Source organism: Oryctolagus cuniculus, chromosome 5 (assembly GCF_964237555.1).
Source record: "Oryctolagus cuniculus chromosome 5, mOryCun1.1, whole genome shotgun sequence".
NCBI lineage: Eukaryota > Metazoa > Chordata > Mammalia > Lagomorpha > Leporidae > Oryctolagus > Oryctolagus cuniculus.
The window spans coordinates 127,404,074-127,425,505 of NC_091436.1; the positions used below are offsets into that span (position 1 = coordinate 127,404,074).

At 44.9% G+C, this 21,432-nt stretch overlaps 1 non-coding gene across 1 annotated transcript; it reads left to right on the forward strand.

The window, feature by feature from the left end:
* Positions 1-904: 904 nt before the first annotated feature.
* Positions 905-1,009, forward strand: LOC127493316 (U6 spliceosomal RNA). Its single transcript, XR_007923375.1, has one exon. It is a non-coding gene; the product is annotated as a U6 spliceosomal RNA (small nuclear RNA).
* The last annotated feature ends 20,423 nt before the right edge of the window (positions 1,010-21,432 follow it).

The window sequence follows — 21,432 nt, forward strand, 5'->3', positions numbered from 1 at the left end:
TAACCTAGATAATTGAATTAAAAAAAAAACCAGGTTGTCAAGACTTATGATTGGTCTAGTGGTTAGCAGGCAGGTTAGGACATCATGCCCCACATCAGAGCGCCTGGCTTTGGTACTTGACTCTGGCTCCTGACTCCATCTTCCTGTTAATGCAGACCCTGGGAGGAGGCAGTGATGGCTCAAATTATTGGGTTCCTGCCACCCACAGTGGAGTGCATTTGTATTGAGTTCCTGGCTCTGGTTTTGAGTTCTATCTTTGGCCCCCAGTAGAGAGTTGAGGAGTGAACCAGCAGATGGGAGCTTGCACTTTGTGTGTGTCTCTATATGCCTCTTAAATAGATAAATAAATAATTTTAAAAGCAGATTTTACAACAAGACTATAGTAGGATTAATTTGTAGAGGGAAAAATGTATATACAGACACTTGTCCACAGCTAAGAGTCTGGGATGTTTAAAGGATGGCTAGCAGGGCCGGCGCCGCGGCTCAATAGGCTAATCCTCCGCCTGTGGCGCTGGCACCCCTGGTTCTAGTCCCGGCCGGTTCTTTCCCGGTTGCCCCTCTTCCAGGCCAGCTCTCTGCTGTGGCCCGGGAGTGCAGTGGAGGATGGCCCAGGTCCTTGGGCCCTGCACCTGCACGGGAGACCAAGAGGAAGCACCTGGCTCCTGGCTTGGGATCAGCACCGTGCGCCAGCCACAGCGCGCTGCCCGCAGCGGCCATTGGAGGGTGAACCAACGGAAAAGGAAGACCTTTCTCTCTGTCTCTCTATCACTGTCCACTCTGCCTATCAAAAACAAAAAAAAACAAAAAAAAAAAAACAAAAAAAAAAAACAAAAAAACAACAGGATGGCTAGCAGATCTGCCGCGCCAGTGTCACCTGGAGCTTGATGGAAATGCTGAATCCTGTGCTTGCTTCAGCAGGGCGTGTTCTGAAATTAGAACAATACAGAGAAGATTAGCATGGCCCTTGTGCAAAGATGACATGCAAATTCGTGGAGCATTCCATATTTTTTAACAAATTAAAAAAAATGTAGAGTTGGGAACCCCATCCCAAACCTACTCCAAGATCTTCACATAACTGTTATGCACTGTAAATGTGATATTCCTAGACTGAGGACTCTGGTTCTCATCTTGATGCTCATTAGAATTCACATGGGGAGTGTGAACAATTAATCTCAATAGCCAGGTGTCACCCAGACCCAATCTTTGGGGTGGGGAGAATCTTCAGACTTCCAGCTGCTGTTACTGAAGCCAGGAATGGAAACAGCTCTGTGATTATCATGTGGATGGTGGGAATCTGGCGGTTCTGAAGTTCTGATGTTCTATATTTTTAATTTTATTTATTAATTGTTTAAGAAGTTTGTGTAGGGTTACACATCTGGTATAGTGGTTAAGACACTGCTTGGGATGCTTGCATCCCATATCAGAGTGTCTGGGTTTGAGTCATGGCTCCATTCTCTATTCCAGCTTCCTGCTAATGCACACCTTGGGAGCAGCAGGAAACAGGTAATGGGTCAAGTGGTTGAGTTCCTGTCACCCATGTGGGAGGCCTGGATTGAGTTCTGGGCTCCCAGCTTTCTCCTCGTTTAGGTCCAGTCATCTGATGGGTGGACTACTGGAAGGAAGTGCTTTTTCTGCCTCTCAAATAAATAAAATAAAAAACTAAAAATATAGCAAATTTAAAAAGTAGGTATTTCACTGATTCTGGGAACTGCAAGCATAAGATACATAGCAGATATCAAAGACAATATGAAAAAGATTATAAAATAACTCCTAATGTTTTATATTAAACAGTGAAATGATATTATTCTGTATATATTTGATTGAACTAAAATATTATTAAAATGTATTTCACCTATTTCTTTTTTTTTTATTTAGTTTTATCTGAAAGGCAGAATTACACAGAGAGGGAGAGACAGAGGGAGATCTTCCATCTGCTATCCACTGGTTCAAGCCCCAAATGGCTGCAATGGCCAGAGCTGGGCCAGGCTGAAGCCAGGAGCCAGGAGCTTCTTCTGGGTCTCCCATGCCGGTGCAGTGGCCCAATACTTGGGCCATCCTCTCCTGCTTTCCTGGGTGCATTAGCAGGAAACTGGATCAGAAGTGGAGCAGCTGGAACTTGAACTGGTGCCCATATGGGATGCCAGCACCACAGGTTGACCCTCTATGCCACAGCACTGGCCCCCACCTAGTTCTGCTTACCTTTGTTTAATGTGTCTAGTCCTAGAAAATTTAGAATTACCTACGTCACTTATACTGGTGACCAGTTTTATTTCCAGATGGCTAGAGATAACTGGAAGATAGCAGTCCTATAGGAATTATTAACCCTGGGTTTTGTAAATTTCTTTTTTACTTATTTATTTTATTTATTTGAAAGGCAGAACAACACACACACACACACACACACACAGAGGGAGGGAGAGAAAGAGAGATAGAGATAGAGATATCTTTCATCTGCTGGTTTACTCCCCAAATGCCTACAACATCCAGGTTGCATCAAGATCATCATGTGGGTAGTAGGAACTCAGGCACTTGAACCATCACCACTGGTTGCCAGGAATATTAGCAGGAAGCTGAACTGGAAGCAGAGGTGGTGGCCTCTGATATGGAATGCAAGCTGTGCCACAGCCACTGCCCCAGGCTGTTTTAAGTTCTTTAAAAAACTTTATTTTTATTTGAAAGGTGGAGCAAGAGCAAGTGAGTAAGTGAGAAAGAGCGAGAGAGACATCTTCATTGCTGGTTCACTCCTCAGATGCCCACAACAAGCTTGGGGTTAGGTCAAGCTAAAGCCAGGAGCCTGGAACTCCATCCAGGTCTCCCATGTAGGTCATAGGGACACATGTACTTGCGCCATCACATGCTGCCTTCCATGGTGTGCAGCATTAGGAAGCTAGAAGCTGGAATCAGGAGTGGAGCTGGAACTCACACCCGTACTCTCAGATATGGATGTCAGCATTCCAAGTGGCATCCAAATCCCTGGCCCTCAGGGTGCTTGTTTATTTTCCTTAAAACCCTCCTCAGGTCAGAGGAAGCGGTGAGAGGACGTAACTGCTCTCCAGCCTGTCTGATCAAGGACTGGATGGGAAAGAGGTCAAAATGGGGTTGAAGGCATTTCCTTTAGTCTAGTGGTTCTCAGCCTCAGCCTACCATTAGTCTCCTGGTGAGCTTTTAAAACTCCTGGTGCTCAGCTGCACCCCTGTCTATTGAGACGACAGCCTCTGTACTATCTCGATTTCAGGATTTCAAAGTTCAGCCAAGATTGAGAACCACTGCTTCCACCAGATCTGCACACTTTCCCCTCTCTGTCTTGGAGAGAAAACTGCAGCTTGTAGGACACAAAGACCAATAATGACCTTGGGGGGTGACTTGGATCACTATGAAGTTCCTTTACAAAAAAGGAAGTGGGGTTGCTTTCTTTTTCTTTTCTGACTTAGCTATGAGACATTCACCCTCCTGGCCACCAGAGGGACTGGATAAGATGCTTGCAGGAGAAGCCGCGTCTCTGAGGACATTGCTTACAGCAGAAGTAAACTGGCGCTGTCATCCTGGTGGACAAAAGACCAGAATGTATTGCTACTTTTAAATTTTTATTTGAGAGTTCAGTCCTATAAGCTCCCCCAGAGAACTTGACTTTGCCCCCAGGGATGAAAATTAATACAATATTTCTTGAGAAAGCAATTGCAAATATAATTGTTGATAATATTTATTGAGAGCTCACTCTGGGTCAGATTCTGCTAAATGTTTATGCATATTATCTCATTTAAATCCTAACCTCCGGGGCAAGTGTTTGGCCTAGTGGTTAAGGCACCACTTGGGACACTGGAATTCCATATCAAAATGCCTGGCTTCAAGATCTAGCTCCACTCTTTTTTTTTTTTTTTTTTTAATTATTTTATGTATTTGAAAGGCACAGTTGCGGAGAGAGAGGGTGATTCAGAATCTTTCATCCACTTGCTCACTCCTCAAATGGCCTCAACAGTCAGGGCTGGGCCAAGCTGAGGCCAGGAGCCAGGAGCTTCATCAGGGTCTCTCACATGGGTGAAGGGCCCAAACACTTGGGCCATCTTCCTCTGCTTCCCCAAGTGCATTAGTAGGGAGTTGGATTGGAAGTGGAGCAGCCAGGACGCAAACTGACACTTTTATAAGATGCTAGCATTTCAGGTGGCGACTTAACTAATGCAACTACTCCGTTCCTATCTTCACTCTGGCTTCTATCTTCCTATTAATATGCACTCTGGGAGGCAGCAGATGATGGCTCAAGTAATAAATCCTTTCTATCTATGAGGGAGATCTGGATTGAGTTCCTGATCTGGGCTTTAGTTGGGCCCAGTCTGGACTTTTGCAGGCATCCGGGGAATGAACCAGCAGATGGGGAACTCTCTATCTCTTTCTGTGTGTCTCTTTCAAACAAATTAGACAAAAAAATCAAGCTAGAAAGCTTATTCAGTACAATATCCAGAGAGCAATAGTGAGCAAGTATGTGTGTGTGGGAGGAAACACTGAAATATTAACAGTAGCTATTTTTAGGAACAATATCAGGAATTTTAACTTTTATCTTTGCATTTTTCTTTTTAATTTTTCCATAATGCAACTTTTGGGTAGTAACATTTCATAATGCAATGCGAGTTGAGATATTTCAGGATATGAAAGAACAATGCCCGATTAAAGGAAGTGGAAGGAGTAAATGGGAACTGGTTCTTTAGATTGTCCTGAGCTCTAAATTTAGCTCTAGAACTCCAGCTGGTTCTGTAATGTTCACATGATTTCATGTAGTGTTTCAGGAGAGAGTCTCTAAGCTGGTTTGCCCTGTTTCTGAATGTCACTTTTATGACCATCAGAGAGTGGGATGCTAAACAAATGATTCATGCATATCCCAGTTCTGTGTTACTAGGTGCATTTTGGTCAGTTGAAGTTGTGTTCATTGAGGACCTGTGGTGCACTGGGCTAGGGGTTGAATTATCTCTTCCTTGCAACAGCACCCTGATTTCCACCTCCTGCTCATTCCCACCCAGAATCCCATCCCATACACACCCTTCCAGTTCTTCTTTTTCTTCAACTATTTATTTGAAAGGCAGAGAGAGAGAGAGAGAGAGAGAGAGAGGAGATCTTCCATTCATTCGTTTACTCTCCAAATGGCCCCAATGACTGGGACTGATCCAGGACGAAGCCAGGAGCCCAGAACACCATCTGGGTCTCCTGTGTGGATGGCAGGGGCCCAAACACTTGGACCATCCTCTGCTGCCTTCTTAGGTGTATTAGCAAGGAGCTATATCAGAAGTAGAGCAGCCAAACATTTGGAGCAATACTCTGATATGGGATGTTGGCATTGCAGGTGGCAGCTTAGCTCCCTGAGCCACAACACTTGTCCCGCTTCTGGTTCTGAAGTCTAGAACAGCTACCTCCAGTGAGTGTCTAGCCAAACTTCCTCTTTTGCAAGCCCACTTGCACCAGGTGTCCTCACAGTAGAATTCCTTACACACCTTCCTTCATCACTTCATAAGTGTTCACTCTGTCTCCACTCTTCAGCTGGAAACACCTGAGTACAGATTTGTTCTCTCATGTATAGAAACTTGGGACCAGCGCTGCAGCTCACTAGGCTAATCTTCCACCTGTGGCGCCAGCACCCCGGGTTCTAGTCCCAGTTGAGGGGCCAGATTCTGTCCCAGTCGCTCCTCTTCCTGTCCAGCTCTCTGCTGTGGCCCGGGAGTGCAGTGGAGGATGGCCCAAGTGCTTGGGCCCTGCACCAGCATGGGAGACCAGGAGAAGCACCTGGCTCCGGGCTTCGGATCAGCACGGTGCGCTGGCCGTAGCAGCCACTTGGGGGGTGAACCAACAGAAAAAGGAAGACCTTTCTCTCTGTCTCTCTCTCTCTCTCACTGTCTAACTCTGCCTGTCAAAAAAAAAAAAAAGAAAAAAAAAAGAAAGAAAAGAAAAGAAAAAAGAAATTTGGAATCAGGATTTTTGGAGAAGGGAGGCCTGACAGCTAGGATGGCCAATGTGTCCTACTTGGCCCTGGACTCTCCAGGTTCTAGCACTGAGTGTTCTACCTCTGCAGAAGAGAGTGGGGGCACTTTATGAGTACTCACTAATTATTTCTTGATTGGTTGGATTGATGGATTATTTTATATGATCAAATCCCTGCCGGGCAGGTGACCACTTTTAGCTATATCTTAACAAAGCAAGAACACCTGGCATTAACAGGACTCTCTCTCTCTCTACTGTAGGGATTGTGTGACCCTCAGGCAAACTACAAAATAGAAAAAGGCAGGGAATCTTAATCCTGTTAAGAAAACAGGTAGGGGAGAGTTTTGTGGATTTTTCCAGGTATTATGTGACTAGTCAGAACTACGATCTAGGTCTTTTGACTCCTAATTGGAGCTCCCTAGAATCTGAGATTATCTGCATGGAGCTTTAAGTCCACATGTCTTTCAACACTTTACATAATTACACAAGAACTTTGTAAAGAAAACCACAAAATGTGGTTTTTCTTAGAGATCCAGAAGACTTACATAAATGGAACATAGGCTATCACCTTTCTAAATGGAATCATTAAATGTGGCAAAGGTAATTCCCCCCACATTAGTTAATAAATTGAACGAAATTTTAAGCAAAATTCCAGTAAGATTTTTCTTGAAGTGGCAAAAATGACCCTAAAGTTAATTTGTTGGACTGGTCACTCAAGAAAAGTTCGTGTAATTTTTGAGAAAGAACAATTAGGAAGAGGGGAAATTGTACTACAGGGATTATACATTATTAAGCTAAGTACTTGAGCAGTGAAATGTTGACATAGAATTCACTGATCAATAAAACAAATACAAATAGTTTTTGCAGTAAATGAGGTCAAAGGGTTATTTGAATTCAAATAAAAATAGGTCTTTTCCTCTCCCCAAATATCAAAACAAATTTTAGGTGGTTTGCAGCTTTGAATATAAAAAAATGAAACTACAAAAGAATCAGAAGAACTTGTGAATGTTTATGTGACCTTCTGATGAATAAAAACTTTCTAAATATAGCACAAAAGGCAGACAAGATAAGGGTAAAAACAGATTAAATTTGGCTACCTAAAAAGTGCATTTGTAAAGGTACAATAAAAGTGACAGTGTGAAAAAAATCTTTGCTGGGTATATGAAATACAACTTAAAAGACTTCTTACAAATCATTAAGAAAAGATACTGGGGTGAGTTGTTTGGTGCAGTGGTCAAGATGCTGCTTGGGACACCTGCTTTCTATAATGGAGTGTCTGGCACAGTTCTGGCCGTGTTAGCTATTTGGTGAATAAACCAGCAGATGGAAGATCTCTCTCTCTCTCTCTCTCTCTCTCTCTTTTTCCCCCTCCCTCCTTCCCTTCCTCCCTCCCTCTGTTTGTGTGTGTGTGTGTGTGTGTCTCCCTCTCTGTCACTCTGCCTTTCAATGCAAACAAAATAAATATATTTTTTATAAAGATAGTTTTATTTATTCCTTTACAATCTGTATGCCTTTTTCAAATTATTTATTTATTTGAAAGGCAGAGTGACAGAGAGGCAGAGAGAGAGAGAAAGAGAGAGAGAGAGAGAGAGACAGAGTTCTTCTATCTACTGGTTCACTCCCCACATGGCTGCAACGGCTGGAGCTGCACTAATCTGAAGCCGGGAGCCAGGAGCTTCCTCTGGGTCTCCCACGCGGACTCAGGGGCCCAAGGACTTGAGTCATCCTCTGCTGCTTTCTCAGGCCATAGCAGAGAGCTGGATTGGAAGTGGAGCAGCCAAGTCTCGAATTGGCGCCCACATGGGATGCCGGCACCGCAGGTGGCAGCTTTACCTACTACGCCACAACACCGGCCCCAAAATAAATATTTTTAAAGATTAATTTATTTATTTGAGTGGCAGAGTGATAGACAGAGGGAGAGGCTGAGAAAGGTCTTCCAACTACTAGTTCACTCCTCAAATGGCAATAACAGCTGGAGCTGGACTGATCTGCAGCCAAGAGCCAGGAGCCTCCTCTGGCTCTCCCATGTAGGTGCAGGGGCCCAAGCACTTGGGCCATCTTCCACTTCTTTTCTAGGCCATAAACAGAGTTGGATTGGAAGAGGAGCAGCCGGGAAAGGAACCTGTGCCCAGATGGGATGCTGGTGCTGCAATTAGAGACTTAACCTACTATGCCACAGTGCTGGCCCCCAATAAAATAAATCTTACAGGGGCCAGTGTTGTGGCATAGTGACTAAAGCTGCCACCTGCAATGCTGGCATCCCATACAGCTGCTCCACTTCAATCCAGCTCCCTGCTAAAGCACCCTGGAAAGCAGCAGATAATAGCCAAGTGCTTGGGCCCCTGCTACCTATGTGGGAGACCCAGATGGAGTTTCAGGTTCCTGGCTCCCACCTGTCCCAGCCCTAGTCCCTATGGACATTTGGGGAGTAAACCAACCGATGGAAGATCTCTTTCTCTGTCTCCCCATGCCCCATTCTGTAACTTTGCTTTTCAAATAAAATAAATAAATCAATCTTAAGAAAAAAATAGAAAAATGCAGAGGACACAAGGAGGACCTGTGCTGTGACACAGTGGGTTAAGCCACTGTTTTCTATGCTGCCATCCCATATTGGAGCACTGGTTTGAGTCCCAGCTACTCCTCTTTCAATCCAGCTCCTTGCTAATGTACCTGGTAAAGCAGCAGAAGATGACCCAAGTACTTGGTCCCCTGCCACCAATGTGGGCGACCCAGATGGAGTTCCTGGCTCCTGGCTTTGGCCTGGCCCAGTCCTGTCCATGGTGGCTACTTGGGGAGTGAACCAGCATATGGAAGATCGATCTCTCTCTCTCTCTCTCTCTCTCTCTCCCTCCCCCCATCTCTTTCTCTCTCTGTCTTTTAATGTAAATAAATATTCAAGGGGCTGGTGCTCTGGCATATCCAGTGAAGCCACTGGCTACTATGCCACCAGTGCTTAAGGGCACTGGTTCATGTCCAGGTTGCTCCACTTCTGACCCAGATCTCTGCTAATGGCTTGAGAAAAGGAGCAGATGATGGCCCAAGTGCTTGGGACCCTGCTGGTTCACTCCCCAAGTGGCAACAATGGTCAGGGCTGAGCCAGACAGAAGCCAGAAGCCAGGAGCTTTATCCATCTTTGGGCTCAAATACTTGGGCCATCTTCCACTGCTTTTCCCAGGCCATTCGCAGGAAGCTGGATCAGAAGTGGAGCAGCCAGGACACAAAACAACATCAATATGGGTTGGTGGTGTTAGAGCAGGCAGCTTAACACTAACCCCATCCATGTTTTTCTGAGTGTATGGAATTACAGGAATGTTCAAATCCTGTGATACATAGTTCTGTAATGCCTGGGCTGTGTTCATTGAACCTAATCATTTTATTTTATTTTTAAAAGATTTATTTATTTGAAAGACAGAATGACATATACACACACAGAGACAGAGACAGAGAGAGATCTTCCATCCACTGGTCCATTCCCTAAATGGCTGCAATAGCTGGAGCTGGGTCAAATAGAAACTGAGAGCCAGAAACTCCATCTAGCTCTCCCACATGGGTGCTGGTGGTCCAAGAACTTGAGTCATCTTCTGCTGCCTTCCTAGGTGCATTAACAGAGGGCTGGATCAGAATCAGAGCAACCGGGACTTGAACTGGCATTCCAATATGGGATACTGGTGTTGCAAACAGTGGTTCAACCCTCCATGCCACAATGCCATTCCCCAAAGAAAACATTTTTATAGATATTTTATTTACTTATTTATTTGAAAGGCAGAGCAACAGAAAGGAAGAGAGCGAGAGCGAGAGCGAGCGAGCGAGAGAGAGATAGAGAGAAGGAGAGAGAGAGACCTTCCATCCTCTGGTTTACTGCCTGAATGCCCATGACAGCCAGGTCTGGTTCAGGCCGTAGCCAGGATCCAGGAGCTCAATCCCAGTCTCTCATGTGTGTGGCAGGGGCTCAAGTATGTGAGCCGTCATCCTACATTCCCAGGTAGTGGAAGCTTGATTGGAAGCAGAGTAGCCAGTGCTCCAACAGTGCTTCTATACGGGATGCCAGTGGCGGTCTGACCCACTGTGCCACAGCATCAACCCCCAAAAGAAACATTTTTTAAAAAGAAAGAAAGAGTTGAAGAACAGAGAGGGTCATACTCTTTAATCCAATTATTTCATGTTTAGAATTTTATTAACCCTGAATATGACCAAATATTTATACAGAGATTGCTCATCAGAGCAGAATTTATAATAGAAAGAAAATGTGATCACCAACATAAACACCATCTAAATTTCCAATAATGAAGAGAAGGAAAACAAAAAAAAATTTTTTTTAACAGGCAGAGTGGACAGTGAGAGAGACAGAGAGAAAGGTCTTCCTTTGCTGTTGGTTCACCCTCCAATGGCCGCCGCAGCCGGTGCACCGCGCTGATCCAAAGCCAGGAGCTTCTCCTGGTCTCCCATGCGGGTGCAGGGCCCAAGGACTTGGGCCAGCCTCCACTGCACTCCCTGGCCACAGCAGAGAGCTGGCCTGGAAGAGGGGCAACCGGGACAGAATCTGGTGCCCCGACCGGGACTAGAACCTGGTGTGCCGGCGCCGCAAGGCGGAGGATTAGCCTAGTGAGCCGCAGCGCTGGCCAGGAAAACAAATTAAGACAGACCCTTTAGATGGAAGCACAGTGAATGATTGCAAATCACATCTGCCTGGGTTCAAACCTCAGCTCTGCCACAGACAAATTGTGTGACCTGACATAAGGGATCTTTCTAAACTCAGTTTTCTGGGTAGGAAATGGAGATAAGAGCACCTACTGTACTGTTATGAGGACTTTTTCTCAGGCAGAGTCTAGGCAGGAAGTGGATGATACCTACAAGTTGAGTGATAGGAAGGGCCTTTGATGGAGATTCTCTTCACAGAGGTAAAGCAGAGTGTGGGCAAGTCGCCTAGGACAGTGCAGGAGTTATAGGGAGCAGCTGAGTGTTATTGGCACCTAGTGGGGGGAGGGTAAGGGGAGACACGAGCTTATGCAGGTAGGAAGGGGAAGCGATGTGCCTCTGGGAGAGAATGCCACAGCCCTGCAACACAATGGGTATGTTGACCTTGCTCCCCAGCCCTCAGAGCCGCCTGTAGTGAGCCCGTCACGGATGCAGTAGCTGTACACTCAAACAGTCCCCGCGTCTCTGTATGCCAGCGACAACCCCTTATTTCCTTCCCTTCCAGGCTGACTGGAACAGCCCTGCTTCAGGCTTTGGGTGGGGTTCGGGTCTGCTCCAAGGGCCTCTCATCTTGGGAACAGAGGCTAAGAGGTCAAATTAAACCAGCAACTCCATCCCAGGGCTCCTGGCTCATGCCAAGTCTAGGTGACAGAAATAAAGCGGACACTTCCATGCTGTGTACTCACATAGCAAGTCCTAAGTAGGGACAGAGGGAGCCTGGACAGCTGGGAGTGAGGATCCAGTTTACCACAACTCATCACTGACCCAACCCAAGGCAGTGAGAGGGGGATAGGAACTCATCAGTGCAGTCTCTCCAGGGCAGCCTCCTCTTGCACAGAGCAGGCTTGAAATGGTGGAGGTGTTGGGAGGGCAGATAAAGACGACTGCAGAATGGCAGGAGTGAATATTTGTAGTGAGATTAGGATAGTGGCTGGCCCATGAAAACATACCACACATAGTATGGTGCCTTTGAGAATTATGTTTTTAGGAATATTTAATTAAATATTTAAAATAGTCATGATGAATTGTTTAGTGAAAGAAGTTATAAAGCAGATGTACATTAGAACATTTTTTTAAAAAATATTTATTTATTTAAAAGGTAGAGTTACAGAGAAACAGAGGCAGAGAGATAAGAGAGGTCTTACATCCGCTGGTTCACTCCCCAAATGGCTGCAACAGCTGGAGCTGGGCCAATCTGAAGTCAGGAGCCTGGAGCTTCCAGGTCTCCCACATGGGTGCAGGGGCCCAAGGACTTGGGCCATCTTCTGCTGCTTTTCCAGGTGCATTAACAGGGAGCTGGATTGGAAGTGGAGCATCTGGGACTCGAAGCAGTGCCCATATGATATACCAGTACTACCGGTGGTGGCTTTATCCACCACGCCACAGCACCAGCCCCATTATAACATCTTTTTAAAACACAATATACTTAGAAAAAAGTATGGAAGAGTATTTAACAAAATGTTAATGTTGTTGCTGGGATTTTTAATTTTTGTATTCAGAACATGTAGGATCATGGGGAGTTTTCATTTCTGTTTTGTGTCCACACCTCCAACTTATGCAACCTTATTTATTAACTATAGATTTTTTTTTCTGTTTTCCATTTTACAGAGAGAGAGAGAGAGAGAGAGAGAGGCTTAGAGACACAGAGAGAAAGAGAGATACTCATCTGCTGGTTCATATTCCCAGTTGCCTGCAATTGCTGGAGCTGGGACAGGTGGAAGCCAGGAACCTCGAACTCAGTCTGGTGGTAGAGACATGTGGTGGTAGAGGCCCACCTAAATGAGAACCATCTGCTGCCTCTCAGGGTGCCCATTATCAGGAAGTTGGATCAGAAGTGTAGTCTGGACTCAATATAGGCCCTCTGGTACGGGATGTTGTCATCCCAATATCTTAGCTACTATGCCAAGTTATGCTTTGTATGCTACTCTTGGGTAATCAAATAGATAAATACAGTGCTTAAAAATTGCAACCATGAGACTGGCATTGTGGTATAAGGGTTAAGCCTCCACCTGTGATGCCAGCATCCCATATGGGCACCAGTTTGAGTCCTGGCTGCTCCACTTCTGACCCAGCTCTCTGCTATGGCCTGGGAAAGCAGTAGAAGGTGGCCCAAGTGATTGGGCCACTGTATCCATGTAGGAGACCCGGAGGAAGCTCCTGGCTCCTGGTTTTGGCCTGGCCCAGCCTCTGTCACTGGCCATTTAGGGAGTAAACCAGCGGACGGAAGATCTCTCTCTGTCTCTGTCTCTCCTTTTCTGTAATTCTGCCTTTCATAGTAAATAAATAAATCTTTTAAAAAATTGCAACCTTGCCTTTTCTTTCTAAAACACTTCAAGGACAAATGAAATTGACCTAGTTTGTCATTTTTATTAGAGCAGGAGAGAAATTATTCCTGGATTTGAAAGTGCGTTTATAAAGGCACACACACCAGCTCTTGAGACAATCAGAGGGCATCACGACTGCAGCACTGGAAGCTATTGCTTTCTGTGTACAGCATAAGTAAAGAAAACGTATTTGGCCTGAGTAAGATATTAAAATTTAAAAAAACCCTGAAATGCTTTTTATCTACCAGAGAAATGCAGAAATGCTGGATCAGAAATGATGAATAGAAGAATGAAATGCTCATTAAATCCACAACAGAGAAGCTTTAAAGTAAAGTGATTTAAAGTAAGAAGATTTAATGTAAAATGTCTTTTCTCCCCAAGCCCAGGATGAAAAGAGTCTGGTTTGTTTTTTTCCAAAGTTTTTATTTGTTATTTGAAAGGCAAACTGGCAGAAACAGAGACAGAGACACGGAGAGATATTCCATCCACTGGTTTACTCCCCAAATGATGCAATACCCAGGGCTGGGCCAGGCCAAAGCCAGGAGCCTGGAGCTCTATCTCAGGGTCCCATGCGGGTGGCAGGGGCTCAACTATCTGAGACATTTCCTGCTGCCTCCCAGGTTGCGCATTAACAGGAAGCTGCACTGAAGTAGAGTGAGGGCTCAAACCTAACTTGTTCCTAATGGCATCCAGATCAACCCTGGACTGTCTTCCCCCCATATGTCTTGTATGTGAGATACTAACTATTCACTTAGGCCACTGTAGCTGTGTACTATATTTCTTGCACCAAAGCATTATCTGTATACCTACACCTGTATCTGTATCTATATCTATCTATGTTCTCTGTGAAGCCCTCCTTTCTTTGTAAGAACGAAACACCCCCTCCTCTATGTGCATACAACCCATTGTGTTACCTCTCTTCTAAATGTAGCATGTTGTCTAATACTTATTTACATAATTGTGACATTATACAAAAAAAACCCAATAGATTTTCTCTAATTTTTGTCATCTTAGTGCCCTTGTTGGTATCTGACACAGATATCTTGACACAATCGGTGTCAAGAATTTATATATTGGGGTAAGCATTTGGCATAGTTAAGATGCCCACATCCCAGGCCGGCACTGTGGCATAGTGGGTAAAAACCGCCTACAGTGCTGGCATCACGTATGGGTGCCAGTTCAAGTCCTGTCTGCTCCACTTCCGATCCAACTCCCTGCTATGACCTGGGAAAGCAGTAGAAGATGGCCCAAGTCCTTGGGCTCCTGCACCTATGTGAGACCCGAAAGAAGCTCCTGGCTCCTGCCTTCGGATCAGTGCAGCTTCGGCCATTGTGGCCAATTGGGGAGTGAACAAGTGGATGGAAGATCTCTCTCTCTCTCTCTCTCTCTCTCTCTCTGCTTCTCCTTCTCTCTCTGTGTGTAACTCTGACTTTCAAATAAATAAAGACCAGGGAGGCAGTGGTGATAGCTTATATGATTGGTTTTCTGCACCCCATTTGAGAGACCTGGATTGAGTTCCTGGCTCCTGGCTTTGGTGGGCCAAGCATTTGGGAAATAAGACAACAGATAGGGCCGGTGCTGCAGCTCAATAGGCTAATCCTCCACCTAGCGGCGCCAGCACACCGGGTTCTAGTCCCGGTCGGGGCGCCGGATTCTGTCCCGGTTGCCCCTCTTCCAGGCCAGCTCTCTGCTGTGGCCCGGGAAGGCAGTAGAGGATGGCCCAAGTGCTTGGGCCCTGTACCCCATGGGAGACCAGGAGGAGCACCTGGCTCCTGCCTTTGGATCAGCGTAGTGTGCCGGCTGCAGTGTGCCAGCCGTAGTGACCATTGGAGGGTGAACCAACAGCAAAAGGAAGACCTTTCTCTCTGTCTCTCTCTCTCACTATCCACTCTGCCTGTAAAAAAAAAAAAAAAAAAAAAAAAAAAAAAAAAAAGACAACAGATAGGAGCTTTCTTTCCTTTCTCTCTGTCTCTCACATAAAAATTTTTTTAATTAAAAAGAATTTTTGTATTCACTGTTCTGGAAGGTGTGCAGTGTGCTTTTCTTTGTGCTGGCCCCTGTCCATCTGTACCCACACATGGGCAGGACCAAGGCTGTCGCTAAAGGTTGCATCAGAAATACCCTAGGGAATTCTCCCTCCAAGTCCTGAGGCCCTGGCAGCACAGGCCTGAAAACTGGCAGATGGAACCCAAAGTTATTCTAGATGCAGGGTGGGGCAACAGAAGAGGATGTCTCTTTCTCCATTTGTGGTTCTTAGGATCCTTTTTAGAAATTATTTTTATTTTACTGCTTATTTTTTTTTGAGATTAAAATGTTGGCTTCATGACAAAGCTAGATTGGAAGATGTGGTGTCAACAAGCTTGAAATTAGCTCCCGTCTCGGACTCACCCTCTGTACCATCCTCCTTCCTGGTACAGAGCCTGTGCTGCATGGCCCAATACATGGCTATGCTGCCAACCCCTCCTGGGAATCCATGTGAATTCAGAAAGCTAGGTCTGCCTGGGAGGTGGAGTGGGGGGAAGTGGTTGAGGAAGCTGAGCGGAGAGATGGGTGTGTGAACAAAGACTCACACTTCTGCATCAGCTTATCTGCTCCTTTGAGCTCCCTGTAACCATCCACACTTGCCTCTGCTGGTGCGGAGCATCCAGAGGTCACAGTATTTCAACCTGTCCCCTCACTTGGTTTGGCTTTTGCTTTCTTTTGATAGAGAAAGCACAGCCTCTTGCCCAGAGGAACAATAAGGGCCTGCAGAGCACGGACTGGGTGGACAGGAAGCTGCTATTCACATCTCCTCCCCACCACAGGGCTGGTGACTTTAAGGAACGGGACCCTTCCGGGTCTCATTCACAGGGCACAAACCACAAGTGGTCCTAAAACAGGGACCCTTCCCGCCCCGCCCCATCACCATACACTACGCCAGCTTAGGCAGAAACAGGAAGTGCATGAGTGAGAATCCAGGGCTCTGTGAGTGTGACCAGGGCACCATTTCCGGGTTCTATAGATGGACCTGATCAGGCTCCATTCAACCTGCCCGAATCTCAGCCTCTCCCTACAGTTTCCTCAGCCTAATATTGCCCTGGGCCCCAAAAGTACACAGTTCATCTGTGCCAGGCCCCATCTCACAGGCACAGTCCCCACGTTGCTAATCCTGGTCAGTCGTCAAGCCGATGACTCTCCGGGGTTCTCAGGGGACTGGGCTAGCTTGTGGATGACTCAGTGTGGCCCATCCCCACTATTAGCCAAACAGCTCAAAGCAAATAGCCTGTGACGGTAAGTTAGTAAAGTCAGCCTCTTAGAAAATCCTACAGTAGATACAGCAGTAAATAGCATTTGCAAACCTTTAAGACTATTTTTTTCTGCTGTGAAAGAAGGGGAAGTTAGAGTAACTGGACTGCAACTCAGATGCTTTGGCTCTGAGTTGAGACTTGTGTGTTTCACTCACCTCTGCAACATTTCTTCTCATCCATCTGCCTTTGGGGCTCTGCATTGACAGAAGCGTGAGTCATGGTTTGGCCACATCTTCTTTTCTGTATTTAATCCTTTAATGTAAAAGAATTAGGCAAGAGGATTAAGACAGATTAAACAAGATTCATTACTGAATTATTAAAATTTAAGCTATGGCTTGAAACAACCAAAGAGAAGATGTGTACAACAATGTAAGGATATAAAAACTCCTTATTCAGGTGTAATTGATGTTATCCACAAATTTCTTGATGAAATCAATAACCAACAATAATGATGTGCTCAAAAGATATCATTAGAGTTTCTTCGCCCGTGAAGAGACCTTGCTGAGCCAGCGATGGGAGGGGATGGACTTACGGGAGTTACTACCGTCCTGGGGTGGGTTAACCCGGTATTTTCCTCATCTGCCAAAGGATCAGGTCTTCTCACCCCATGGTGACTCAGAGTTCAGAGTTTCCAGTGACTGCACCATCAAATTCTTTCAGGGTTGGTAAGCTTTCAGTAATATTCTGGGGCAGGACTCCAGTGAGATATGGAAAAGTAGAAGCTAAGTCCCATCTTCCTTTCTTAAAAAATTCTATAGTGCCACTTTTATTTTTTATACCAAATTGATTTTAAGTTTTACTTTGTTATGGGCCGGCGCCGTGGCTCAATAGGCTAATCCTCCACCTTGCGGCGCCGGCACACCGGGTTCTAGTCCCGGTTGGGGCGCCGGATTCTGTCCCGGTTGCCCCTCTTCCAGGCCAGCTCTCTGCTGTGGCCAGGGAGTGCAGTGGAGGATGGCCCAGGTGCTTGGGCCCTGCACCCCATGGGAGACCAGGAAAAGCACCTGGATCCTGGTTCCTGCCATCGGATCAGCGCGGTGCGCTGGCTGCAGCGGCGGCCATTGGAGGGTGAACCAACGGCAAGGGAAGACCTTTCTCTCTCTGTCTCTCTCTCTCACTGTCCACTCTGCCTGTCAAAAATAAAAAATAAAATAAAAAAATAAAATAAAGTTTTATTTTGTTTTAATACATAATAATTGTATATATTAAAGGAGTATAGTGAGATATTTGATCCTTGTACACATTGTGTTGGTAAGAATGTAAATCAGTACATCCATTATGGAAAATACTACAGAGAGAGATTGATTAAAAAATTAAAAACAGAACTATCATATGATCCAGGCATTCCTCTACTGGGTATTTATAACACAGGAAGTGAAATCAGTATGTTGAAGAGATACCTGCACTCCCATTATTACAGCACTTGTGATAATAGCAAAGACATGGAATCTACCTAAGTGTCCACTGAAGGATAAATGGGTAAAGAAAATGTGGTAAATAAGCACAATGGAATTCTATTCAGCCACAGAAAGGATGAAATTCTGCCGATTGTGGCAACATGGATGAACTGACATCAGATGAACTGGTGAGTGAAATACATCAAGCATGAGAAGAACAAACACCCTTCTTCCTTTTTTAATGTCAGACTTGGCCTCCACGATGGACTTTTCAGTGATTCATGTCTTCTGGTCTTTTTGTATGAGAATAGGGAGTGAAGATCCAGAGAAAATTCTGGAAAAAATAACATTGGGTTTTCCTTAGCGAAAGTCTCAGAAAAGTTAAAAGTTTAGATTATAGAAAGATGAATAAAATGTTTAAGATAATAGGTCATATGTTGCCATCACTACTGCCTCCTAGGGTCTGCCTTAGCAGAAAACTGGAGTCAGGAGGCAGAGCTGGGAGTTGAACCCAGGTACTCTGATATGGGATGTGGTATCCTACCTGGTGTTTTAACTGCTGGACTGAACACTCCACCCCTATCCCCAAGACCTTCCTTAAATCTCACAATAAAGAAAGTCTCTGCAGATCCAGCTCAGCCTCACAACCTTGCTCTTCCAGACTTCAGAGACAGAAGATGGAGTGAATGTCTGCCTTCAGAGCGGCTATGACTTTCACGAGGAGGAGTGCAGCCTTGTTGATGTGGGCCTCCTTGTGGTGTGTTTAGTCTGGAGCAAGAGTTGGTAACTCTCTTAGGAGGACCACAGATGGGCAACCGTGAGTCTTTGAACTCCATGAACATGTAGCAGTTTTAGTTATATGTACATTATGTGGAGGAGAGTGGAGGATCCAAAGCTTCTGTTCAATTCTCAGAACCCATTATCCCTAAGGTGAAGACCCCGGATTCCAAGGCTGAAGCATTTGGGTTCAACTGTACCTTGCATGCTTAAGTAGCCTATGCATTACTATCCCCATCTTACAGAGGAGCAAAGAGGCTGAAGAAGGTCAAGTAACTTGACCAAGGTCACAAAGCTGCTAAACTCTATCCTGGTCAGTTTGGGCTGCTATAACGGATTACCGTACATAAGGGTGCTTAAACAGCAGAAATTTGTTCCTCATAGTTTTGGAGGCTGGAAGTCTGAGATTGGGGTGCCAGCCTGGTGGGGTTCTGAATGAGGGCCCTTTTCTGGATTGCAGGCTATCCTCTTTTCCTTATGCCTTCACATGGCAGAAAGGGGGCAAGAGAGATTTCTGGGCCTTCTTTTAAAGGGCACCAATCTCATTCATGAAGGCTCTATCCTTATTAGTTAATTACCTTCCCAAACCTCCACCCCCTAATACTGTCCCATTGGGGGTTAAGATTTCAACACAGGAATTTGGGAGAGGACACAAACCTTCAGTCCGTAAGAATGATGAAACCAGATTGTTAAGCTCAGATCTGTCTGTCTTCAGAACCTGAACATTGTGCTAGCATGCAGTGTTCTTGTCTACGTTGGATGGGTTTAAAATAATAATTGCTGAAATATATTAGGACTTTTCCAGCTTCCCCAGATCTGAACTGCAGCATCCCCTAAAGGTGTCCTAGCTCCGTCCAAACCCCTCTAGGGATGGGAGCCTCCTAAAACCAGAAGTTGTTAGACTTAATGAATGCTTTTGAAATATGAAGCCGCAATTTGCCTTAGAATTAGGATTGAATTCTAACAAAATACTTTCAAATATTGTAAAATGCCAAATGTCTTCAGGTATTGCTGTAGTTTGAATATGATTTTGTCTCTGAATTCATGCAGTACTTTAGTCTATGAAGTCTTATGTTAATGCTACTCAAAGGGTAGAAACTCAATCCAATTATGCTGTTAGGAGGTAAGGTTTTCAGGAAGTGATTAGATTGTATTAGTCATTAGGTTGGAGCCCCTCTACCATGATTAAATCCTGGTAGCTCTGTAAGAAACCACATAGACACAGATATGCACACTTCCTATCTCTTACTATGTGATGTTCTGTGCCCCTGGAATCTGCCAGCAAAATGGTCATCACTAATGGCTGAACCGATGGGGCCTGCCTGATCTTAGGCTGTGAACCTCCAAAACTGAGCCAAAACTAACTTTTTTCATTATAAAGTGAAGCTTCCTCAGGTAGTTCAAGATGGTGATATAAAGCTGACTAATACAGGCATGCCATCTAGAAATAGAGCCCAAGATTTCTGCAGCATGCTGACCTGTGTTTCTCTCCCTTCTCAGATATCCTGGTTTTGGGGTGTATGTGCAGAAACTGACTTTTGTTAGAAAATACAAGCATGCATATGGAAAAAAACCCTAACATAGAATGGCTAAGACAACCTTCTAAAAGTACTAGAAGAACTCATGCTTTCAAAAATTAGAATAGTCTAATACATTTCCATATATAGCAAAATTTGTATTCATCGATTTTTTTCTTTCTCTTATTATGTAATAATGATATTTTTCTGCATTTCTTTTATACTTTAGAGAGCAGGAAATCTGGAGATGTGGGGAGGATTTTTTTCTTAGAGTATTGACTTTTTTTGTGAGCTTAGGTTCTTTCTTGTTTCTCAAAAAATCATCAGTGACCTATGCCCTAAGTGCCACCCAAATGGAAAGTATTTAAATATTTAGTGAATTAGAAAAATTGTTATTATTGTCTGAGTAAACTGTTATTTTTGTAGTAGCTAGTCTGTGAAGGTAGCCCCCTATGATCCATACCTCCTAGGACTTATACCTTTGTGCAGTCTCAAGTGGAATTTTTAAAAAATATTTATTTATTTACTTGAAAGTCAGAGTTACACAGAGAGAGAAGGAGAGGTAGAGAGAGAGGGAGAGAGAGGTCTTCCATCTGTTGGCTCACTCCCCAGTTGGCCGCAACAGCCAGAATTGCACCAACCTGAAGCCAGGAGCCAGGAGCGTCTTCTGGGTCTCCCACACATGTGCAGGGGCCCAAGGACTTGGGCCATCTTCTACTGCTTTCCCAGGCCATAGCAGAGAGCTGGATCGAAGAGGAGCAGCTGGGACTAGAACCGGTATCCATATGGGATGCCGGCGCTTCAGGCCAGGGTGTTAACCCATTGTGCCACAGCACCAGTCCCTCAAGTGGAATTTAAACTGGTCCAGATTCTCTTTAATGAATAAAACATTGTAGAAGTAATGCTTAGGAAAGTTCTGGGTCCAAGCCTTAGAAAGGTCTCAAAGCTCCGTCTTCTGTGAGCCCTATGCTGCCATATGTGAAGTCCAACTATGTTCCTTGAAAGCCCTGATGGAAAGATAGGCCTGATGACCATGTATAGAGAGAAAGAATGTGAGCTGCCCAGGCATTCCTTCTGAGTTCAGCCTTCCAGCCATCTCTGTCATGGCACCAAGCATGTAAATGAGATTTGTTGGATGTTCCTGTGCAGTCCTGCTGCCAGGTAGCTACAGCCCCAGCTAACATCACATAGAGCAGAAGAACCACCCAGCTGAGCCTAGGCAACCTATAGAATAGTGAGAGATAATGAAATGGTTGTTTAAGCCCCTAAACTGTAGACTGTCTGTTGTAGAGTAACATACAACTAAACATTTTTCTATTTACCAAACCTGAATGCTTTTATGGGTAAACAAGATTAGTAAAATGCATATTGCAATAAAGAGAGTAAAACTATTAGTTTATCTTACAGAACACCCAATCAGCAGTAAGCTTCATTAAAGCAACATTCAGGCCATAATGAGGATGGCTGTGACAAC